General features: G+C 38.4%; 1 protein-coding gene across 2 annotated transcripts in view; it reads right to left on the reverse strand.

Annotated features, from left to right (window-relative positions):
• The window catches only part of SLC35F4 (solute carrier family 35 member F4), a 306,792-nt gene that overhangs the window by 120,882 nt on the left and 159,023 nt on the right, over positions 1-26,887 (reverse strand). The window lies entirely within an intron of this gene.

Genomic DNA, 26,887 nt, shown 5'->3' on the forward strand with positions numbered 1-26,887 from the left:
AGGATCTTGTCTGTACTAGAATGTGTTGAGCACAGCTTTCCAGCACTGATCCTGATATATCAATTTAAGCTTTATGTTAGAACTGAGAGCCATCTCATGCTATGAGTCTGTTTATTCTTTTCATAAACTTCCTATGTTAGCCCAACACATGGCCATTAGTGACAGTTTTTCTTTTTGGTGTGACATTATTTACTCCACCACCTCACACTAAAGGTTGTTAGAAACACTGCCACAATATCGTGCATGCATCATTTCCCCCCACATCTAGGATCTGTGCTGGCCCTTGCTTTTGTCCACTGTGCCAGAAATTGCATCACACATGAGATTCTGTGCAGCTGTAGAAAGTTCATACTATGACATGAGGCAGATGGTGCTTCTCTACACAGACTGCAGCCCCAACTCAGAAATCAGGCCCTGACTATGGTTTGCTTAGCACAGTAATACTGGTGCATGACTCATTATTCTCAGGTTTCTAAGCACTGGATGTTTCTAAGCATTTTAAAATAATAAAGAAACCTTGGGTAGGAAAGGTGCCTAAAGAGAAAGATTTCAGTTCTGTGTTTGTCACTAATTTACTACATATATCATAAGGGTATGAAGTTGGTAAGTTACTGTGTTGCTTTAAGGAAGTTAATTAACCTCTCTGAGTCTCCATTGTTGTACCTATTCACAGAATTATTTCAAGAAGCAAATGAGAATGTGCATAAAAAATATCAACAGTGTGCCTGACACACTGTAAACACCAATAAGTAGCTATGATTATTATGACTATGGAAACTCAGTCAAATTGCTTTTGTCCTTGGTGACTTATTCTTCAAAATAGAGAGCACAGTTATGATTTAGTGTCATTTGATAAAAGTGTTTGGTAAGTTAACATCCATTAAATACACTAAGTGTCTCAGATGAAATACTCGAGAAATGGAAAATTGATGCTATTTTTCAGAGAAGCAGTTAGCTATGATATAATATAAAATATTTATTTTTTGTAACATCTTATTAATAAAGCTACTGCCAAAAATGAAGCTTTCAAAATGTCCCAATCCATTATTTTAAGTGCTTCCTTATCAAATGGAAACATCTGTGTTGAAACAACTTTCATTAAGAGCTTGTCACAGTGACAGTGGTTTCTGTCAGCTCTACAATAAATTTCTTCCCCTGTTTGCATATATTTGAGATGATCAACAATTAATTAGAGAATGAAGAAGTTCTTTTAGTAAAAATGAAATAGCAGACATAAAAGAGGAGCTATTAGATCTGTCAGCTTCCAAGTGACTTTCTGACCGCTCTTTGTTTTTTAAATATAACAGCATATCATGGATTTCCAATTCAAACACTAATTCCTAAACTGAGATCCAGCCTAAAACCAGATATGGCTCTTGCTTCCAAGGTTCTTTGGAGAAATGCTGAAAGTCATAACTCAGTAGGCGATGCTCTATAGATATAAGGATGTCATCTGTCTAAATCACTCCAGCCCCAAATGCAAAGAAAGAAGGCCAACAAATCCTAAAACAGTGTCTAGCACAAAATAGACAATATATATTTCTAGTGAACGAATAGACTGACCATACTTCTTGTTCCCACATTTGAGCATTTTAGGATTTAGATTTAGAAGTAGAGTTTTTGAGTAGGAAGAAGTCAGCAAGACCCAGAAAGAAAGAAGAGGAGATAAAGAGAGGGTCCCACAGTCATCCTTAGGAAGGAAAGAAGACAAGGATGGCTGGGCTTCCAGATATCATTGCCTAGGGAAGCCAAGACACTAGGGAGCAAGGTCTTAAATCAGAATTCAGAAAGATTCCTTCAGTTTTCTACTTTCCCAGGTGTGAGACTGTTCCCCTGCTTAATTACCAGGGAAACTCAAAATGAGGAGGAAAGGTGTGCCTGGTTTCCAGGACAGCAAATACTGGAGGCTGCTCATTCTCTAGTTTGTCACATGTGAAAAGGAATCCCAAGGGACAGAGGAGGTGGTAGCAGTGATTAAAGAAAGGAAAGCAGGCTAAGTCCCTGGAGCCTGCAGCAAGGGAAAAAAGAACACATGCAGATAGCTTAGACCAGGGAAATGTCCCCAAGGTCTCAGCAGTCAGTGTATACGTCCCTACAATGAACTAATTCCTACATCTGTGCCACCCAGAGACCTCAAAGAGAGCAGCCAGAATTTAACAGAAACTGAAAGTGGCCAGTGCTCTCTGTGTACCAGGTACTGTTGTGGGATGGCCACTATCAGCATTCCTACTTTATAGACAAGGAAACCAAGGGACAGAGGGGTTAAGTTTCTTGTCCAGGGCACACAGATGGTAACTAACAGTCAGGATTTGATCCTAGGTGACGTGGTCCCGGAGCCCATGCCTTTAATTACAACATTAATTCTCCCTCTGTAAAGGATATATAGCTGAGGGTTGTACTTCAGCTTTAACCATCATTATTTACATAATTTAAAAAATGATGTGAGGACAAATTAAAGTTATATCTTAGCTTAATAAACTTTACCTCCTCAAAATAAAATGTGTTGACAATCTAATCATTTTTAAAGAGTACTTTTATGACAGAGCAGATCTAGTATAAACATTTAAAAAGTAGCTACAAGAAGCCTGCCAAAGCAGCATGAAGTTATGAGCTAGTTAGTTGGAAGCTATTCTGCAAATTGGTACCCACCAATTCACTCTCAAATCAGCAAGAGACAGGTCCCCAAGAAATGTGAGGAGCTCTGGGTCTCTGCTCAGTTACACTAACATGCAAATGCTTGAAGATATGTGTTGGTTTGACTTGCATATCTATTTGTGAGTGGTTATCAAATATGCCTGAAAACCTTAGAATAATGAGACTCCACGAGAGGCAAGAGGCATGGTTTTAAAATAGCAGATGAAATGTGATTTGCAAAGTGCTTTTGGCTGGTGAACATTGACAGGTCACTATCTCCAGAAATGCATGTTTATGTACATAGAACTGACCCACAATGTTGCACTGCTCTTGTGTCTTCCTCATGCCTGACAGATCACACTCTCAAGCTTTAGAGTTCTCAGCACATATTTATCTGAATATTTTTCCAGCTCAACCTAGAGAAGTCAACATTATTGACTTCTGGTTCTACTTCCACCTTTTGTGGACCTTTTAATTTGGTCTTGGCAATGCAATGATCGTAAGCCTGTAAATAACTATAGCAGTAATACATCAGTAAGAAGCAATCCAACTCTACTGATAATAGAGGTCAGTTTCTGAAAGGACTTGAGTCAGAATACCACGCTTGTAGCTACTGTGAGTGAAGGGGTATGAAGGCTACAGACCCAGAGGTGAACGTGCTTTACATGATGGGATCATAAGGGTCCCAGATCTACGATTCTCAAACTTCAGCAAGCATCAGAACCCCCAGAGGGTTTGTTAAAACAATTTGCTTGGTCCCACTTCCAAAGTTTTAAATTTAGTATAACTGAAGTGGGTTCTAATAATAGACACTTCTAAAAAGTTCCCAGGTAATAATGACCACACACTGAGAACCACTCCTCTGAGGTTTAGATTTAGGGTGACAAACTCAAGGGTGTCCAACAGCCAGACCATAACATAAAGAACTGAGTGTAACATTAGGGAATGATGAGACCTGTGGTGATCTGCAAAACGTGTCCATGATGTTAAAACCATTCAAAATAAAAACATTATTTTAAAGGCAGTAAAGTAAGGCAGATGTCAGAGACTGCCTCAGATTTTGCTGCCACCATTCACTCTAACAGCTTCAAATACATTCTTCGAAAAAAAAAACTATAGAAATGTCATGATCAGAGTTTTATAACTTGGATTCAACCTCTTTTTCCTATCATTCATTTTTTACAGAAGTTATACATTATTAGTTACTATGGAATGTATTATATAATTCCCATTGGAAACAAGGTGAAATTGCCACATGGGAAATGCTGTGATTAGAGCATGCCATGGTTTGAATATATTTGGTTCCAGCCAACTTATATTGAGGCTTGGTGGCAATATGGCAATGTTGGGAGTGGGACATTTAAGAGTTGGGGTCTTTAAGAGGTGATTAGGTATTTAAGATGAATTCATGCCTTTCTCGAGAGACTGAGTTCATTTTCATGAGACTGGGTTAGCTCTTATGAGAGCAGGTTGTTATAAGCCTAGCCCCTCATGCTTACCCTTTTTGCATGCCAACTTCCCCTTTGGCTTCTCTGTCACATTATGATGCAAAACAAGGCTCTCACTAGAAGTAGACTATAGGCAGCTTCCAGGTCTTGAACTTCTCAGCCTCCACAACCATCAACCAAAATAAACCTCTACCCCTTATAAATTACCCAGTCTCAGGTATTCTGTTATAGCAATAGAAAATGAACTGAAACATAGCCTCTCCTAAGAGTCTGCAAGGTGTGTTTGATATTCCTCATCTTCCTCTTCATACACACTCTCCATCCTTTTCCACTTATCATTCTACTAAAGGCTGACATCTGAACACTGAATGAATTGTACTTATTTGCTGATTAGGATTGGCCATTGTAGGGCACTGTAAGGAGATTGGAGGCAAAAGAGAGGTCACACCGCTGGGCCATGGTTGACAGTGGTTGTGCTCTATTAAGGTCACAACTCCCACTGAGTGTTTCTCTACTGGTAATTACAGATGCTTTTTCCTGTAAATCACTTTTTCCCAGATTGCTTCGTGTTTAACAGTGGGAATTGATCCCTGCTTCACCATTTCTTGTTGGTTTCTGTTAGCCCTGACCAAATCTTTATAACTAATCCCTTCATTACACTCCATTCAATTGCCCCTTTGAGTGTGTCATGTATTCCCTACCTGGACTCTACCTGATTCAGTTTTACTGTATATATGTATAATATACCTTGTTAGTAATGAAGTTACATAACTCAATTTAGCTGCAACAAAAGCACATAGTGGAACAGTGGTCATTTGCCCTTTGGTAAAACTAAATACTAACGGTCGTCAAATTATAGAATTAACGTATTTTCCAAGTGCCAATCAGCATTTCAATTCTAGATCCCAAATTCAGATTATTCAGGAGTGGGCCAGACAAGCACAATATTGACCTTACCTAGAATGATGCTGCTGCCAAATCCTCATATTTGTTTGCTATTGTTACCAAGGGACTCTCTGCTTAGCAGCCTCTGAAAGCACCAGTGGGAGCCACCAAACAAAAGACTTGTCTACCACAAGGACCAGAGACAGCATGAAGTTGCATACATCTGACACTTCGACACAATTGTTCATATTCATCCAGTTAGTCAGTGAAACATTTTGGACAAGCATCAACTCTTTAGTTCCATGGGGTTCTGGCAATGGAAAGAGTCATAGGTAACTACAATCAGAACTTCACAATCTCCACAAATTGGTCTGCTGGTGAAATCAGGCTGCTAGGCCCTGGAGTGACAGGTCAGTATCACTTCCTAGTCCATGCCAACAAAATACAAACCATCCTGGGTCACCAGGCAAAGACATAAGAAAGAGATTGCAATCTGGCAGTTCACAGGTGATACACAATCTGCAGGCATGTTTCAGTTAGTCCAAATCATGTTTCTATTTTTTTGAATTGGTTGCCAACATTCAACATTTGGGAAATTTCAAACAAAAATTTGGATGTTCAGCTTTCATTGAAAAAAAAATGTTCCTCACAGGAGTTTAACACTGTACATAGAGGAGAATATTAATAAACCCTAATAGAGATATTAATGTCTTTAAACTAATAGGACAATGAGGATGATTCAGTGTTGCCTACCACCTAGAGGGTCATTTACTAATCTGCTGATGGCCATACAGTTACCAGAGATAGATGTGCAGAGAACACACATTTAGGTCAATCTGATGTTTAGTAACTACATTACTTGTCACTTCAAAATTGCTAAAGAATGACTATGCCCAAACTATTATCTTCTCTTTTATCATGGAAGACATCCATTTAACAGGTAGCATTTTTTGTTAACGATAACACTACCTGTTAAATGGATGGGACACTGGGACACTGAGGGTAGAACAGTGGGCAGTCCAGTTCTATATATTTATTTATTTTTATTTTTGAGACAGTCACACCCTGTCGTCTAGGCTGGAGGGCAGGTATGATCTCAGCTCATTGCAACCTCCACCTCCCAGGTTCAAGTGATTCTCCTGCCTCACTCCCTCAAGTAGCTGGGACTAAAGGCACACACCACCATGCCTGACTAATTTTATCATTTTTAATAGAGAAGGGGTTTCACCATGTTGGCCAGGCTGGACTCGAACTCCTGACCTTAGGTAATCCACCTGCTTTGGCCTCCCAAAATGTTGGGATTACAGGTGCGAGCCACTGTGCCTTCCAGTCCAGTTCAAAATTGCAGATTACACAGGACACAGAATGAAAACCATGCTTCCCTCCATGAATGGCAATAAATGTATCAATTACCGGTAGTTGCTTCTATGAAAATCAGGCTTTCTGACCTCCAGGCCTGTCCCAATGACTGAAAATACAAATCTACTAAGCCACAGTGAAAGGTAAACCCCTAGGTTTAAAAACAGACTCTAACCAAACAATGAGAACCACCATAACAATAACAATAACAATAACAATAACAATAACAATAACAATAACAATAACAAGAAGTGACTTTGGCTTTTTGAGCTTCTCAAGAAAGCAGGTGGGCAGGGGCCATGAACTCCCCATTTCTGGATGGGCTGTTTTAACAACATGCTTCCACTTCAGAGTGAGGCTCAACCATTTTAAGGACCTGCTTCCATCTTCTTTTTTCCTTACTTTTTTCATCTACTCCTCATATTTTCAAACACCATTCCCCTGGCACCCTGTGCACATGCACAACTTAAAGACTGGGAACAAACCGAGGTTTATAGAGAAATAGACACTTGTCAGAGTGAAAAATATTACATTCTTTATCTCCGGTCTTCAGACAGCCTACCCAGACAGCCCACCCTTCCTGAGGCCGGGGTAACATGTGCCACGACTCCAAATTTTAAATAACAATGACAATAGCAATAACAACAGCTAATACTTATTGTGCTAGGCATCTCATTATGGGCCGGATATTTGTATGTCACTTTATTTAAACGTCTTCCTTTACTACTCTTGACAATCCTATGAGGCAAGCACCATTATTGCCTCAATTTTAAGGATAAGGAGACTAAAGTTGGGGGATGATAAATAACTTGTTCAAGGCCACCCAGACAGGAAGTGGCAAAGCCACATCAAGATTGATTTCACTAATCACAGAACAGAAGTGACTAAATATACTAAATGTATTTCTTCAGACTGTCTACCTTTCAACCCAGCAATCCCATTACTGGGTATATACCCAAAGGAATATAAATGATTCTATCACAAAAACACATGCAGATGTATGTTCACTGCAGCACATTCATGATAGCAAAGACCAGGAATCAATCTAAATGTTCAATGATAGGCTGGATAAAGAAAATGTGGTACATATACACCATAGTCCCAAATAACTGCAGCAGTGAGACCCAGGTACTACATCAACGGCCTTGGGTGAGACTGAGATTTGCTGGCTGCAGGTGAGACTCATCACATAACCAGTGGTGGTGGCTGTGAGATTAAACTCCTTCTTGAAAAAAGCAGAGGGAAAAGTGACCATCCACTGCATCCCAGTGCCCCCAGATAGTAGCCAGTGATATGTTGGACTAGCATGGAGGTACAAATGCCCAGCTTCTTCTCCGTGAAGCAAGTCAAGCCCATTATAGTTAACACTCTATTAACTCTCCCCTTGGAATAAGGCTGAGTGTGAGATATTACTTGAGACCACTTTTCTCTTCCCCCTTCCTAGTCTGGCTTCCTTTTCTCCTAAGAGTATTTCCTCAATAAATCTCTCTCTCTCTCTTTTTTTTTTTTTTTTTTGAGACGGAGTTTCACTCTTATTACCCAGGCTGGAGTGCAATGGTGCGATCTTGGCTCACCGCAACCTCCGCCTCCTGGGTTCAGGCAATTCTCCTGCCTCAGCCTCCTGAGTAGCTGGGATTACAGGCACACGCCACCATGCCCAGCTAATTTTTGTATTTTTAGTAGAGACGGGGTTTCACCATGTTGTCCAGGATGGTCTCAATCTCTTGACCTCATGATCCACCCACCTCGGCCTCCCAAAGTGCTGGAATTACAGGCTCTTGACCTTGTGAGCCACCACGCCCAGCCCAATAAATCTCTTAAACTTGATTCCTTACATATGGATTTTTCTAGGAAAACCTAACTTAAGAGAGAAACAAAAACATCCAGTGGCTTCAGACATGTGGAGTTTGGCTGCATTTTATAGCTCAGTGATTTACTTTACCCATAGAACATATCAAGAACATTCTCTGAGGTGAACTGAGTCACCTCATGATCACTCTCAGAGGCCACACCTTTCTAAGTATTCCACTACCTGTTTTCCTGTCACCCCTTATACCACCTTGAAGCTGTGCCAGACTCAGCTGGTCATTGTGGACAAGAGTGCTTCAAATATCCCACTTTACCCTAGACATGGGGCACTGTAGCCCAGCTTTGACACCCAGACTGTGAAAACTCAAGAATCACAATTGATCTCAACAAGAACTGTATTAGGAACACTGATCTCAATTCTAACTGAAACTTTGTGCCATGACAATATACATCTCTCTAATGGTTTATTATGGAGGAAAAATTCAGGTCCCGGGCATTTTCTCCTACTAAGCTCACAAAGATATGCTATTGGCCCCTGTGAAGCATGTTACATCAGGGCAGTATTAATACTACTGCTATATAATTGTCAAATAATTTATCCTAAAAAGTGAAAGCTCTTCCCAGTATTGCATTCATTTGTGCTTCAAATCTACTTAAGAGAACTTGCTATATGCTTTTGAGTTTGAAACCAAAGAGAGAAAAAAAGAATAACATATTCTTATTTTTATCCTTATCTAGCATGATAAGAAAGACCTAGAAGGTAAGTTTTATTTTATTTTTTTTTTCCATTTAGAGTTAGACTAACATAGATGAGTTAGGACAGAAAAGTGAGCCACTGGCAAAGTCTGAATAGAGTTGTTCATTTGTTGGTGGTGGTGGTTTGTTTGGTTTTGTTTTTGTTTTTGCCACAATGTTTTCTCCCACCAAGTAGTTTTCACAATTTCACTGTGCTAATTTAAAATTTTATTCAATGAAAACATAAAATTTGCCATAATTGGTCCTCTTAGATAAGGTAGCAAAGGGGCTTCAAATCTGAGTAAGCCAGCAATTTATTGCATGAATCTTGTTATAAATTATATGAAGATTATGAACTATGAATTTGAATTACTATCTGAATTATATGATTGTGAAATAATATTTCAATAGGCCACTTTTTATGTAAGACAAACCAATTAAGAAGCACACACAGGCTGGGCATGGTGGCTCATGCCTACAATCCCAACCCTTTGGGAGGCAGAGGTGGGCAGATCACTTGAGGTTGGGAGTTCAAGACCAGCCTGACAAATGCGGAGAAACCCAATGTCTACTAAAAATACAAAAATTAGCCTAGCATAGTGGCACACACCTGTAATCCCAGCTACTCTGGAGGCTGACACAGGAAAATTACTTGAACCCAGGAGGCAGAGGTTGCGGTGAGCCAAGATTACGCCATTGCACTCCAGCCTGAGGAACAAGAGCAAAACTCCGTTTCAAAAAAAAAGAAGAAGAAGAAGAGGAAGAAGCATGAACAATACAACTGAAAAGCATTCAAGGATTACAGTGGTAACCAAATAAAATGAGACAGTAAGGCTTCATAGTGACTGATGGTAAATATGATCATTGAACAGTGTGGTAGTGTCAGGGTTAGTGGCATGGTTACGACTACAGTTTTGGAAAGCATGAAGTTGCATGTTTGACTCTCAACCCTAACACTGTGGAGCTGTGTGCCTTTGAGCAAGTTAATTCACCCCTGTGGGTGTCATTTCCCAGATCTGTAAAATGGGGCTCATAATACTGTTCATAGGGTCCAGGTATGGATTAAAGGTGATAAGCCTCTGTAATAAGATGGAGAAATATTTATTCACCAGGACTTCAGAAAATCTGAAGAAGATAGGCTGCTCTGATGGGGCTGTTTCTATCCCTATCCCACCCTCATTTCTAAGAGGAGCAGTTGAAAGGCTGAGGAACACTTCTCAAAGAAACGCCCACTGTGGTAGTGTCAAGAGGGATAAACACAGGCTTGGTGGGTGGGAGGGGTGTCAGAAACACTTTCTGAGGAAAACATATGAGATTATCTTTGCGACTTGGAGGTAATAAAAAATATATTGGAGAGGTCACAGAGAACAATAACCGTAAACAATAATTGATAATTAGACTTCATCAAAATTAAGAACTTCTGCTGATTAAAGTATACCACTAGAAAATGGGTAAGACTACTAATCTGATAAAGCACTGTTATCAAAGATTTAACAAAGAATACTGTAAACAACCCTTGAAAATGAGCAAAAATTTGAAAGAACACTTTATAAAATAAGATATACAAATGACCAGTTAACGCATACTAATATAATCAATGTAATTAAGTAATCAGAGAAACACATTTTTTTAACTCTTAAGTTCAGGGATACATGTGCAGGTTTATTATATAGATAAATTTGTGTCATGGGGGTTTGTTGTACAGAGTAGAGAAATGCACATTAAAACCACAATAAGATACTACTATAACAATCACCAGATGGCTAAAATAAAACACATGGACAACATCAAATACTGGCAAAGTTAAAGAGCAATTATACCTCTTACATATATTGGTAGGAATATAAAATAACACAATCCTCTGGGAAAAGGTTTGGCAGTTTTAAAAATAAAACTGAACATAGGCCTAACCTGTGGCCTACCAATTCATTTCATATCTACTTTTGCCCCAAAATAAAAACATATGTTTTTATTTTGTGAGCTAAAAGAAGATTCTAACCCAATGCAAAGAAGCTAAGAACGTTGAAAAAAGATTTGACGAAATGCTAATGAGAATAGACAATTTAGAGAGGAATATAAGTGAATTAATGGAGCTGAAAAACATAATATGAGAACTTCACGAAGTATGCACATTTTAACAGTTGAATTGATCAAGCAGAAGAAAGGATATCAGAGGTTGAAGACCAACTTAAATAAAATGAGAAGACAAGGTTAGAGAAAAAAGGGTAAAAAGGAATGAGCAAAGTCTCCAAGATATATGGGACTATGTGAAAAGACCTAATCTACGTTTGATAGGTGTACCTGAATGTGACGAAGAGAATGAATCCAAGCTGGAAAATATGCTTCAGGATATTATCCAGGAAAACTTTCCCAACCTAGCAAGGCAGGACAATACTCAATTCCAGGTAATATAGAGAACACCACACAGATATTCCTCAAGAAGAGCAACCCCAAGGCACGTAATTGTTAGATTCACCAGGGCTGAAATGAAGGAGAAAATACTAAGGGCAGCCAGAGAGAAAGGTCAGGTTACCCACAAAGGGGAGCCCATCAGACTCAAAGTGGATCTCTCAGGAGAAACCCTACAAGCCAGAAGAGAGTGGGGGCCAATATTCAACATCATTAAAGAAAAGAACTTTCAACCCATAATTTCATATCCAGCCAAACTAAGCTTCATAAGTGAAGGAAAAATAAAGTTTTTTGCGAACAAGCAAGTACTCAGAGATTTCATCACCACCAGGCCTGCTTTACCAGAGCTTCTGAAAGAAGCATTACACATAGAAAGGAACAACCAGTATCAGCAATTCCAAAAACATACCAAAAGCTTAAGAGCATCACCATCATGAAGAATCTACATCAACTAATGGGCAAAACAGCCAGCTAGCATTAAATTGCAGTATCAAAGTCACATATATCAATCCTAAATTTAAATGGACTAAATGTCCCAATCAAAAGACACAGACAGGCAAATTGGATAAAAAGCCAAAACCCATTGGTATGCTGTATCCAGACCCATCTCACGTGCAAGGATACACAAAGACTCAAAACAAAGGGATGGATGAAGATTTACCAACCAAATGGAGAGAAAAAAAGAAAGTATGAGTTGCAATTCTTGTCTCTAATAAAATAGACTTTAAAGCGACAAAGACCAAAAGAGACAAAGAAGGACATTACATAATGGTAAAAGGATCAATTCAACAAGAAGAGCTAATGATCCTAAATATATACATACCCAATACAGGAGCACCCAGATACATAAGGCAAGTTCTTAATGACTTACAAAGAGACTTAGACTCCCACACAATAATACATTACATAATGGTAAAAGGATCAATTCAACAAGAAGAGCTAATGATCCTAAATATATACATACCCAATACAGGAGCACCCAGATACATAAGGCAAGTTCTTAATGACTTACAAAGAGACTTAGACTCCCACACAATAATACTGGGAGACTTTAACACTACATTATCAATATTAGACAGATCAATGAGATAGAAAATTAAAAAGGATATCCAGGACTTGAACTCAGACCTGGAACAAGTAAACTTAATAAACATTTACAGAACTCTCCACCCCAAATCCACAAAACATACATTTTTCTCAGTATCACATCACACCTATTCTAATAGTGACCACAAAATTGGAAGTAAATCACTCCTCAGTAATTGCATAGTATTTCACAGGTTTAAATGAAATATTGGTTGGCTGCTTGTGTTATTTTCCTCCCTTATTCCTTCCTGTCTCCATTGTTAAGCACATTTATTGGCATAAAAGAGGTTTTTAATACCCATTTTTAGACTGCATTCTAGCCTGGGCAATAGAGCAAGATTCCCGTTCTCTCTCCCTCTTTATCTTCTTTTCTTTCATTCTTTTTCCTTTCTTTTTCTTCCTTTCTTTTTTCCTCTTTAAAAAAAGAAAAAATAAAAATAAAAAAAAGTTTTGTTGTTTCTCTTAAAAAATAAATAAATAAAAACATATATTCACAAAAGACATGTACAACAATTTCCACAGCAACTTAATTTATAACAGTCAGAAACTGGGCATTGCCAAGGCATCCATCACCAAGAGAATGCAGAAGTAAAATGGAACAATGAAACAATGCTCAGCAATAAAAAGAAAAGAATTACTAGTGAATGCAACAGTATGGGTGGATCTCAGAAACATGTTGAGAGAAAGCAGCTAGGGCACACACTGCATGTTAAGAATTCTGAGCAGTCTGAGATTTTACCCTACCTTCAAGCTACACAGTCTGCCACCTTTTTATGAATGCTGGTAGAAGACATGAGACTCTTGGGTCAGAGAAAAATGACTTTATTACTCACAGTATGCTAGTAGCCAGAGTATCAACATTTTTTTGAGCTGATTTCCCAAGTCCAGTTCCTACAGAGTGACCTGGAGAGGGCCAAGTGATACCTGCACAGACAGTGAAGAGGATTCCTAAGCTCAGTGAACCTGAATCTTCTATGGCGCTCTTTGCTTCTGGGGGAGTTACTATCTCTGTATTCCAAAGCCACTAGCTATAATACATTTTTGAAAAGAGAGTCTGGAACAAAGGCTACAAGTGTCTCTGCTAGCAAGATGTACAGAAATGTGGGCAATCCATGGAGAACCATATCCCAACACTGTATAATTCCACTTACATAAAATTCTAGAGGCAGCAAAGTCATTTACGGTAGGAAAAAAAAAATCAGAACAGTGCTTTCCTTTGGTGGTGGTTAGAGGAGGCAGTGGTGGTAGGGAACATTCTGATAGGCTTTCAGTTACATAGATGTATACGTTTGTCACACTCAGTGAAAGTACACCTAAATTATGTGCATTTCATTTTAAGTAAATTTGACATCACACGAAGAAAACTAAACAAATATTGAACTCCAGTTAATGAAAGGCATGCCAAGGTATTTAGCGGGGAAGCATAACATAGTATCTGCAATTTACCTTGAAAGCGCCAAAAATAAGCTGGATTAGTGGGTTGAAAAAGGGATGATTTTTTTGGATGAGTCTTTAGGGTTTTCTAGGTATACAATAATATCACTGGCAAACAGCAACAGTTTGACTTCCTCTTTTCCAATTTGGATGCCCTTTATTATTTTCTCTTGTCTGATTGCTCTAACCAGGACTTCCAGTACTATGCTGACTAGAAGTGGTGAAAGTAGACGTCTCTGTCTTGTTCCAGTTCTCAGGGGCAGTGCTTTCAGCTTTTCCCCATTCAGTATGATGTTGGCTGCAGGACTGTCATATACTGCTTTTATTTATTTGAGGTTAAGTCCCTTATATGACTGTTTTGCTGAGAGTTTTTATCATAAAGGGATGCTGAATTTTGGAAATTTTTTTCTGCATCTATTGAGATGATCATATGGTTTTTGTTTTTAATTCTGTTTATATCATATACCACATTTATTGACTTGTGTATAAAGACTTACGTCTAAGATTTGAAACCATAAAAATTCTAGAAGATAGCATCAGAAAAACTCTTCTAGTTATTCGCTCAAGCAAAGACTTCATGACTAAGACCCCAAAAATAAATACAACAACAAAAATAAATAAATAAGTGGGATCCAATTAAACTAAAAAACTTCTGCACATCAAAAGAAATAATCAGCAGAATAAATTGACAACCCACAGAGTGGGAGAAAATATTAGCAAACTGCATCTGACAAAGGACTAATAAGCAGAATCTACAAGGAACTCAAATCAGCAAGAGACAAACAAGTAATTTCGTTCAGAAGTAGGCAAAGGTTAATCCCATGTATTTGCTATTGTGAAAAGTGCTGCAATGAACATACACATGATTAAGAAAATATGGTACATATACACCATGGAATACTATGCAGCCACAAAAAGAAACTAGATCATGTCCTTTGCAGGCACATGCATGGATCTGGAAGCCATTATCATCAGCAAACTAGCACAGGAACAGAAAACCAAACACCACATGTTCTCATTTATAAGTGGGAGTTGAACAATGAGAACATGTGGACACAGGGAGGGGAGCAACCCATGCTGGGGCCTGTTGTGGGATTGAGGGGAGGGAGAAAACTAGGATAAATAGCTATGCCTTCAGGGCTTAATACCTAGGTGACAGGTTGTTAGGTGTAGCAAACCACCATGACACATGTAAACTTATGTAACAAACTTTCGTGTTCTGCATACATATCCTGGAACTTAAATTTTTTAAAAGGTAGGCAAAAGAGATGAATAGACAATTCTCAAAAGATGATATACAAACAGCCAACAAACATATGAAAAAATACTCAATATTGTTAATTATTGGGGAAATTCAAATTAAAACCACAATGAAATACCACCTTACTCCTGCAAGAATGGCCATAATTAAAAAGTCAAAAAGCAATAGCTGTTGGCATGGATGTGGTGAAAAGGGAACACTTTTATGCTGCTGGTGGGAATGTAAACTAGTACAACCACTATGGAAAACAATGTGGAGATGCCTTAAAGAACTAAACACAGAACAGTCATTCGATCCAGCAATCCCACTACTGGGATCTACCCAGAGGAAAATAAGTCATTGTATGAAAAAGACACTTGCACACACGTTTTCAGCAGTACTACTCGCAATTGCAAAAATATGGAACCAGCCTAAATGCCCATCAACCAATGAATGGACAAAGAAAATGTGGTACATATACACTATGGAATGTTACTGAGTCATAAAAAGGAGCAAAATGTCTTTTGCAGCAACCTCAGTAGAGCTGGAGGCCATTATGCTAAGTGAAGTAGCTGAGGAATGAAAAGCCAAATACTGTACCTTCTCACTTATAAATAGGAGCTAAGTTATGAGGATGCAAAGGCTTAAGAATGATATAATGGGCTTTGGGGACCTAAGGGAAAGGTTGAGAATGAGGAAAGTGATAAACGACTACATATTAGGTACTGTGTAAACTGCTTCGGTGATGGGTGCACCAAAATCTCAGAAATGACCACTAAAGACCTTACCATGTAACCAAAATCCCCCATACCCCCAAAACTATTGAAATAAAAAAATAATTTTAAAAAGGAATAATAGATAAGTAGCTATACATAAAGCAGGTATAGTAACATGTTAATGACAGAATCTAGATGGTGTGTATATAGGTGTTCTATTTAAAGTTAACTTGCTGTTTGAAAGTTTTTATGACTAAAATGTTGAAGATGACTAATAATTTTTTAAGCTTGCATGTAGGCAAATTCTCCCCTCCACACATAAATACATGCATAAAATGAAAGGGTGGAAAATAAATACAACATATCTGATAGTTCAGCTACTAAAATTAAGAATTCTCAGAAATAAAAAAAAGAAGATGATTAATACATTAATACCAATTGAAAAATGGGCAGGGGTCATGAACAGGCAATTCACAAAAAAAGAATATAAAAATCAATAATCCGTTACAAACAAAATAGGCAGCATCACTAGTAATCAAAGAGATGCAAACCAAAATATCAATAAGTTGCCATTTGTCATTTTTGCTACTTACTTGGCAAAGAAATTTTATATTATAATACCCAGTGTTGGTGTGGATATGAAGCTGATTTAACTGGCCAGACTGCATGAGTCTGAACCTAGCTCTTTCACTTACCAAGCTGATTGACCTTGGGTGAGGTACTTCATGTCACCGTGTTTCAATGTCCTCATATATAATACTGGAAAAATAATAGTATCTATTAAGCTTATGCACTATATTTCAACAGTGTATTGGGCACAAATAACAGGGCAACAGTCCAAACCTTTTATTCCACTCCCCACCAAAAAAAAAAAAAAAAACTCAGTATGTAGATTATTGGGTGGATAAGAGCAGAGTATTAAAAATGTCTTTATCATGAACTCAATCATGGTGGGAAGGACTCTGTTTCATGATTAAAAAAAGAAAAACCTCAAATAGTTTTTAGATAAATAAATAGCTAACTTGTCATATAAACATTACCTGGTTTTCTACAGATAAACACATAGCTACTTCATTTTCTGAGTAGTCTTAAATGTAAAACCAGTGATTGTTTTTCCCCAGAAATAAAACATTTACTATAGCTAGCAGAAAGGAATGTACATCTTATAGATGCATTCACAAACTCATTTGAATTTTTGTTTATTTTTTCCTTTAATAAACAAGATAGAATAAAATAAAAATCATTTCAGCAAAAGGTTTTTTTACCACTGTGACAAGTTAGGAAAAATGCAATGAAAAAAGAGAAGACACTTTAAAAGCTAGGTTTCTTAAGTTTTAAATTTAGCAACATCTCAGAGCTGGAGCAATCCTGGAACCATTTTAGAATCACCTTTTCCCCTTCAATCATAGCAGTTCTGGGGTCATCAATGCCTGCATCTACAGGCTTTTTCTTCCTACTCGTCTCAGGGCTGGATATATACCAGGTTGCAGAACCTGAGCATCAACTCCCAGTTAAAGTCGTAGACATCTCCTCCCTTTCCTGCAAATGCCTCGACATTTTTAAAACACTGCTTTCAAGTACTCTTTCCCCTCTCCTACTATTTGGTGACAAACTTCCTGTCACTTTTGATTTTTAAAATTGGTACACTCCAGTTAAAAAACATCAACCTAAATACTTGATTCAGCCTATGACTCCTTCCCTGCTCAGAGACTAGACTAGGGACTCACAGGACTTCCAGTATGAAGGGGGCGATAGGCTGCCTCTGATCTCTCTTCTACCCATCCAAGCCCAACTCCACTGGGGTTGGGGTAGGAGCTGAACAGAAGGACAGAATGTTCTTAGATAGGAATGGCCAGTTGATGGTGGGAGTTGTCTCTGGTATCTTTTCTGATTCACTTTTCTGATTCACCAGCTGATGCTGGTAGGGGCTTGCATGTCTTTCTTGTGTGGGATTCATTTGCCTTCTAGGTCCCTTCATCTGCCAGGAGGCCTCTCCACCCTCGGGGCATTCTTGCCTCTCTATAACTCCTCTCCTCCATCTTTCTCTGCCTCTAGGGGAGCCAGAAGAATCACAGCTTCTCCCTTTCATACCTTCCCAGTGCCCTGGAGAGTTCAATGGGGTAGGGGATGATATTGCCACCTTCTTCCCAACATCACATACCTCTGCTGGCACAGGCTGTTCCTCAGGCCTCTCTAGACCACAAATGAGCACCGCTTTGTTTGCAGCCCCCACCAGGGACCTTCTCCAGGTCCCTGGTGCAGCAGTCCCCACAGTTTTTGGCACCAGGGACTGGTTTCATGGAAGACAATTTTTTTCCAAGGACAAAAGGGTGAAGGGATGGTTTCAGGATCAAACTTCCACCTCAAATCACCAGGCATTAGATTCTCATAAGGAGCATGCAACATGTGCAGTTCACAATAGGGTTCCAACTCCTAAGAGAATCTAATGCTGCTGCTGATCTGAAAGGAAGCACAGCTCACTTGCCTGGCCTGCTGTTCATCTCCTGCTGCGCAGCCAGGTTCCTAAAAGGCCACGGACGAGTACCAGTACACAGCCCAGAGGGTGGGGAGCTGGGGATTGGAGACTCCTGCCCTAGCAGCTCCTAAAGAGCTCTTCTTGGCCTCCCTCCTGACGGACACACTACAATGCAACTGTGGGTTGAGTAAAACACTATATGTCAATCTTCCCTTCTAGAAGGCAGGCACCCTCAGTATTGAAAAGTGATTTTCCAGGTGTCCCTCATCTCTCTTGGTTCTGATGAAGAGAATGTTCCCTCTATCCTCTCTCTCAGGAGTCTCCCCAGAGGGATAGCATTCGTAGGTAGATTGTGTAGCTCCTTAGCTGACTGAAGAAGGTTCGGCTCCAGTCATGGATGGCTTACAAGATAATTAGCCCTTTTCATTTTGAGCTTTGGGTCTTCAGTGTACATCAGAATATTGAGAAAGGTCCCATTTTATATTACATGTGATGTGTATATTTCTTCTAGAAATTTGGTTAAAAGAATATATAAATATAAATAAGTCTATATTTTTATCAATGCCAGAAGAATCAGATATTCAAAATGTTATAGGAGAAGTGGGTTATATCTTTATTGCAGATAAGGGTAAGCAGTATTATTATTAACTCTGAGCAAAGATAAAGATATCAAATCTGACCTGTGGACCTCCCACTTCTGGTGGCATCAATTGTGAGATTTGCACTAATCAGCAGATGAAAAAAGCAAGATTATGTAGGAAATCAGTCAAGTAAGGCCTTAGAGAAAGGGTAAGAAACTTGACCCGACCATCAGACTGTAGACTCCAAATTTATTTTGTTGACTTTCAGGGTATTTGAGTAAAAGAACAGAAAATGAGGTGATTAAGGAGGGCCTTAATCCATTTGGTTAGAAATGAACAATTATAGTAAATCTTTGGCTTCAGACATCCTTGGCAATGACGGGTGATATTCCCCAAATGGCACAATTGTTATCTTTTTTCAGTTAATAAAGGTCCTTTTATTTTTCCTACTCTATTTTATTTGGGTTGAATCTTTTCAGAGCAATGATATGCTTCTTTACAGTCCTAAACAGAGTCTAGTGATCACATCACACTCTCCTCAATTGTTCAAGGGTAATTATTAAAAATCCTAGTTGATTTCAAGAATTTAACGTAGAAACAGAGTCAAAAGTAATTTGACAGGAGTAGGCTCTTTGCCCCAGACACTAAACAACCCTCGAATTGACTGTATTTTGAATTTATTTGTTAGAGACTTTTCTGAAATTTTACTTATCAGCAGTCATGTGACTTCTCACTGCCTCATACTGTTCTCCAGTCTTTGTCATCTGGTGTTCCTTTGGGCTTGGAAACCAGATAACCGTGTTCATTTGAACTACATGAAAACCAATAGTAAATAAATTATGAGATTAAGTCTGAGCAGATCTCCAAGGAACAAAGTGAATGATCTTCAACACATGTGACATTGAGATTTGCTGCTCCGGGACCATTTGTGGCTATGTCTTGGTTCTTGGCGAGATTACCAGAAACCTGAGTTCCAAAAACATAATGTTTAACCATAGTTGCTAAATAGAAAGTAAGGCATTATGGAAAAGGCACTGATTCTCATCTCATATCACTGGATCATTATTTCAATAAAAATCTATTAAGAGATGAAAACAGTTGGTGCTTCTTTGAACATACCTTAATGTTACCGAGGAGTCAGTTACTCACTTACCTGGCCCATATTTTGAAATTAATTCCTAAAGCTATTTATACTACTCAGGCTGTCCCTAGAGCCTCTCTTTAAAGGATGCTATTTCCAGCATAAGCTCAGTTGTTCAGGGCAGTATCCTGGGGTTTTCAGTTCAAAAAATCGAATTAGTGCATCTGGGCCGATTACCAAAAGCCATTAGAAGACTTTGGTTCCCTTTTTAACAGCTCCCTCCTCTCCTCCACTCCTCCTGCCTTGGAAGCTCAGATGTTCAGCATGAGAGCCTTTTTTCTGAATTGCTTTTGGCACAGGCTGCAGGCAGGCAAGCATGCAGTTAGAAGATTGTCCAAAATCAGTTACATGACAATATTGATCTTGGCTCCAGAAGTCAAATGGAGAGTTCCATTTTGGCACAAGACCTTTTCTTCTAACCCATGTCAAGGATAATCATTTATTTTTTAGGGCTTTTGATAACCTCATATCAATGTTAAAACATGGATCCTAAAATAATTTTTTAATGATGGCTAAAGTTTTTATTAATTATATTTTCAGACTTCTTAAGAATTATTATCTTTCTAGATTTGTTATGACTGAATTATGTCTCCCCAACCCCAAATTTATATGTTGAAGTCCTGACTCTCAGAACCTCAGAATGTGATAGTATTTAGGTCTTTACAGAGATTATTAGGTCAAAGTGAGATCATTAAGATGGCCCTTAATTCAATACAACTGGTATCCTTTCCCAAAAAATGAGATTAGAATAGACACAGAGAAAAGACTAAGTGAAGACACAGTGAGAAGGTGGCTATCCACAAGCCTAGGAGAAAGGCCTCAGATGGAACCAACTTGCCGACACCTTGATCTTGGACTTGCAGCCTCCAGAACTGTGAGAAAATAAATTTCCTTCATTTAAGCCCCCCAGTCTGTGATAATTTGTAATGGCAGCCCTAGAAGACTAAAACAAGGTTTCACTGGCTAAAAATCCAGATCACAAACCAAAGAGGTGTAAGAAAACTCATAACCAAACACAGGAACAATGGTACCATGGGAAGTATTGAGCTAAATTTGGAGAGTATCTTTTGCTCTGTAACTAGACTTGGTTAGATATCTGCTATGTGTATATTTTGGAGCCACCTATGACTGGTCTCCAATAAACAGCTGCTTTTTGAACACTGGTGTTCTTTGTCCTATTCCAAACGGAAAACATCTTTCTCACTCTGAACATTTTTCTCATCTTTTAGAGTGGATGAGCTCTTTTGAATTCCAAGCTTCATGTCCTTAGTGAGTCCTCCACAGTCTCTGTGCATCAGCAGAGCTAACACTCTCCCTCCCCAGTATCAGCTAATTAGCCTCTCTGCCTGCCACCTCCTGTGCCCTTTATTCTCCTATCAAAAGGAGAGATCCTCCTGCAAGACATACACAGAAGCAAGTGCTGCTTTTCAATCCCTTGTGGTTTACCTCCTTTACTAGTCTTACCTTAGTCTACCAGGAACTAATGAGCTGTTAGTGATAGATTCCTTTATCTGCAAAAAGAAAAACATTCCTCAATGTACTAAAATGTCATTTCTGTAGAATATAAACAAGAGACTTCCGAGAAAAAAAATGTTTACAACATATATGAAGACTGAAGCAGCAGTGCATTCAGGTTAAAATCGTGGTACTGGAAGATGAATTGTCACACTGCGAGATTGTGGAATCATCCATATGGACTTGTTTCCTGTGAAGGGTAGTTCTCCATTCCAGGTGCACAATAGACTTTCCTAAGGAATGTTTAGAGAATTCTGATAGGATCATTCACAAAGAGCCTGAGTTAATTAGTGTTGAGTAAAGCCCATTCCTTGGTATTTCAAAAATATACCAGGAATTAAAAGGATGAGTTAGGTTACAAATGAGGAAAAGAGAGAGAGAGAAAGCAAAAAAGGGAGAGACAGAGGTCATGAGAGAGAGAGACTGAGAGATAGAGGAAAAAAGCGTATTGGTTAATTTTTTGTTCCTGAGTACTACACACAGACATGTAGGACCTAATGCTTCCTTTGCAAGTAAAATTTGAAATAAATTAGGTTTGATTGCAGTTAAGCGCATCATATTAAGACCTTGGAAAAACCACTCAAATTGTTGCATTGCAGAATGGATGTTATCTTTAACTATGGCATCACAAGAAGACAGCTTCATAAATTATAGGGTGCATGGGTTATTTTGATGAGATTATGGGTTCTTTATATTGCTTACTCAGACAGGCATAATAACAGAACATGATCACATATGTTTATAGTTTCTGTTGGAAAAGACCTTAAAGATGATCTGGATGAAATGAATAATTATTGCATCTCCAAGGTATGTTTTCTTTATAATAAAGTTGGTACCATCTCTTAATCTGAGCAACCATATTTAGACATCAAGGCGAGAATGATTCCTCCTAAATGTAACCAGTGGTCTACTGTCTAACTGCAGTCAAGCTTCCTCTGCTATTCTTCCTACTGGATCATACTCATTTCTTGATCTTGTGTTCCTTAAGTGACAAATACTTGAAAATTCAAGCCGGATTGGGCATTGTTACAAAGGGCTCCTCATTATTTACCATTATAATTTCTGTCATTTACAATGCTAATAGGAGATTAACCTGGTTAAAGCAGTGCTGTGGCGATATGATGGTTAGTACTAGAGAGAATAACCAAGCCTGAGATGATGTCAAAGTTACTGTGTACCTATCATTTGTTAGGCAGCTGCAGTAAGAACTCTCTTTATAAAGATACTGAATGAAAATACATCATCCAGAAAACCGTAGTTTTTCTCTATCCCCTCCTTCTCCACTAAAATATCCTGTAAGTGCTTCAAATTCAGCATTCCTCAAAATAAACTAATTTCTCCTCACTTGAAGATATGTTGACTTTTCCTAAATTCTTGACCTCAGTTAACAGCATTCTCCTCCAATTGAATTAGAAAGCCCCACTCCACCCTCAACTCCTCTCCCTCCTACCCCCAGGCCATTCACCCTGCCCAGCCAAGTAGACCTACCAATTTCTTCCAGAGTCTATCCCACCTTTTAGCTCATTGTTGCTGTCTTAATTCAAGTCCACACCATTACCTGGAGAATTCCAAGAGATGCCCCAGAAAGAGCCATCTCAAATGCTAAACAGCTTTTGGGAAGGAGGCAGCTATTAAAACCACAGCAACGCACAACAGAGCAGCAAGAACAACCCCTGCTCTCGGTCTCACTGTCCCACCCAACCCTCGAAGCCATTTTCTGTAACATTAACAGAGGTGTCCTTTGAAAATAAAAGTTGAATATATCATTCCTTTGCTTAAGAGCTTTTGCTGGCTACATACTGCTTTAAAGATACAGCTCAATTTTTTTTTTTTTTTTTTTAGCATTTAACCACTTTGTCTCTGTCCAAACTCAATGAGTTCATTTTCTTCTCCTCAAACAAACAATGCTCTCTGCCACCTCTAAATCCCTGCACACTCCCTCTTTATAGAATATTCTTTCATACGTCCATCTCTGCTTCTAAACTCCTTCTCTACCTCAATTTTTAAGCCTCAAATCACATATAACCACGTGGCCAAGTCAGTATCTCATGGAATAAATTAGCTGCTCTTGCCTGTCAATGGCCCCAACACTTTGTACAAATCTCCACTGTAAGCTGTTTATTTGGCAAAAACTATTGAGCACCTACTGTATGCTAGGTACTAGGAAGACAGTACAAAAAAAAAGGTAATGTCTATGTTCTCATGTTCTTATAGCACTATTGTCGTGGGAAAACATAGTTAATAAATAAGCAAAAAGCATTACCGTTGGTGAGGTAGGACAAAAATTCAACTGGGGTAGATCGAGGAGAGAATAGATAAGACAGTAGAGACAGCTTAGCACATGTTGAGATCATCATTTATTTTAATGTTTTTCTTGTCCTCTGTACAGCAGTCTCCAATCTTTTTGGCACCAGGGACTGGTTTCGTGAAAGACAATTTTTCCATGGATGTGGGGGTGGTTGGGGGACGGTGATGGGGGATAGTTTTGGAATGATTCAAGCACATTACATTTATTGTGCACTTTATTTCTCTTATTATTACATTGTAATATATAAAAACATAATTATACAACTCACCATAATGTGGAATCAGTGGGAGCCCTGGGATTGCTTTACTGGAACTACATGTTCCCATCTGGGAGTGATGGGAGACACTGACTGATCATCAGTCATTATATTCTCATAAGGAGTACACAATCTAGATCCCTGGCATGCACAATTCACAATAGGGTTCACGCTGCTGGGAGACTCTAATGCCACCGCTGATCTGACAGGAGGTGGAACTCAGGCAGTAATGCAAGCAATGAGGACAGCTCTAAATGCAGATGAAGTTTTGCTTGCTTGCCCACTGCTCACCTCCTGCTGTGCAGCCCAGAACCTAACAGTGTGGGTATATAACAATCCAGAGCAGGGGTCCCCAATTCTGGGTGACATGGTATTGGCTTGTGGCCTGAGGGTTGGTGACCCGTGCTCTAAACCATGACCTACAAAACATGAAGTAATGACATTTATTAATGTAAATGAGGTCCTGGTACACTGTATAGCTTATAGGAAGTAATCAACGAATGTTGGATAAAGGAAAAAAAGAAAGGAAGGGAGAGAGGGAGGGGAGGAAACGAAAAGATGAAACCTCATGCTCACTTTCTGCCAACCATCTTTTGGCAAACAGCAAACCAAAGGCAGAAACTTGAAATGCTAGTAAGCATATCATATCCTAAAATGGACTGAAACCTAACTTTTTATACATTGAAGGTTAAAGGAAACTGCCATCTGCAACCAAGTTAGAAGCTCAAGAGTAGTAAAGGATTTTATAGATGTTACAGAATTATATCCAGAACTGGTATCAGGGCACATATAATGGTAGATGTGCTATTTAAGAAAATTAAGAACACGAGTGCTGTCTATATACTAGCGTGTGAATAAATCAACAGAATATCTGAAGCTTATATTAGTTACACAAAAGTAATATTAACTGCAATCATATATGTGAATTTCTGACCTTTTATGTTTAATTATCTTACAGCAAAATGATAATTTTTATGTATATAACATTATATTTAAAAGATTATATTTATTTATTACATTTTCCAACTTATATTTATTTAGTGACTGCCATTTAAAGATATTCAGCTGAGCTCTGTTAGGGAATATGAAAAAGCTCAGAAAATAAGGCCCTTCCCTTAAAGTTACACTGAAATAGGAGAGATGAGATACTTACATAACATGTAAGTTACACATCAAATGTGACAGATTCTTTATTAGATAAACAATGCTATGAGGGTGGAGGGCCTTACAAAGGAGGTCTCACTGAGATCAATCTTGAAGGATGTGATTGAAGAGGATGGGGAGAAAAGACATTCTAGAGTGAACAAAATTAGATGTGAAACATGATAGTGTGTGTCCAGGAAACTGGAGAGTGTAGCCTGATAGAAAACCATAACATGTAAAAAGGTGAAACAGGAGGTAAGCCTGGAAAACTAGGTTGTGATGAGATCATAGCCAAGTAGAAAACTTACATTTTATCCACTTCCATATAAAAATCTCCAGAAAAGGTTCAACAGACTCTATTTCAAATTCTCTATTTCATCAAATAGGTTTTTTTAATTCCCAATCAAAGCCCCTAGAACAACGAAATCCTTCTACCATGGAAGAATTCTAAGATTCAGCTCATATGTGGTAAATCCATTTTGTTTTCACTCAGTAAAGGGTCAACCAGCCCTTTGATGGTCTCAAATGTCAAATTGCTATTAACTTGTGTTATATGTGGATGGCATTTTTAAGTGCCCCTTAAAAATAGCCATATATTTATTTCTATATCTAATTGTCTATTGATTTTTAATTTATAACAATTTTATCTTCCAACAGAGGTTCTGAGACAGTTTATTACTCTTTGTTTGAAAAATCAGGCTTGTCTGTCAATAACTGATTTTAGTTTACCGCTTAATCTGACAAAGTTCCCTGCTCTAAGGAATTAATTTACATTTTCTATTTCAAGAGATTCCCTGGCACCCTCCTGTGGTGAGGGATCAATCAGTTTCTTTTTGCTCATACCTGACACCAAGAAGAAGATAGAATTTAACTGAAAAACTCTTACTTATAATCCACAAGGCTAAGTAACTGGCCTGTAGTATACAGGAGCTACTCATTTTTAATATTATTTGCGTGCAAATTTCCACCTACAGGTGGAGCCAGTGTCCTAAAAAGTCACTGAAATGTAGACAAGTCCATTGAGATCAGTGCTTCCAGAAGAATCCATTACCCATACAACTGTATCACACCATTTTTGATAAATACCTGTTTGAATACTCTAAACATGACAAAAATAAGAAAATCCTATGTTTCATAATTCCAATAACTATTCTATTAGTTAAAACTTTCTTCATCAAGTATGAGAGCCAGTTTTGATTCTTAAACAGTAGATTCTTTCAAGAAAACACATGCAGGCTGTTCTATGGTACTTGCCTTTTTCTATTCAACTCTATTTAACAATCTGTACACTTCTGTGTAAAGAGCTAAATTTACCAAATGAGTTGGGCATTAAGACAAGGTTTATGTAAGGGCAGTATTTTCCAACAATGCAGTATTATTTGTCCCCTAACATTTTTTTTCTTATTCTGTGAAGGTTCTATTCCCACTCAGCACAGTTGGTTAGATCCCCAATCAGAATCTGAGCACAGATCAGATGTATATATTTTCCCAAGAATTCTAAATTGGTTATACTTATGATGCTTAAACCTAGTGTCAAACTTCAGAGATGAAAACATTTCACCCAGTTCAACTCCTTCATTTATTAAAATTCCTTCAGATAACTGTAAATTATAATATGGATTTAGAAAAGTAAATGAACTAAAGACACAGAATTCAATCATTCATAACAAAGTGGACAGCATATAACCACTTTCCATGTCAAGAAATAGAAC

Source organism: Callithrix jacchus, chromosome 8 (assembly GCF_049354715.1).
Source record: "Callithrix jacchus isolate 240 chromosome 8, calJac240_pri, whole genome shotgun sequence".
Classification (NCBI taxonomy): Eukaryota; Metazoa; Chordata; class Mammalia; order Primates; family Cebidae; genus Callithrix; species Callithrix jacchus.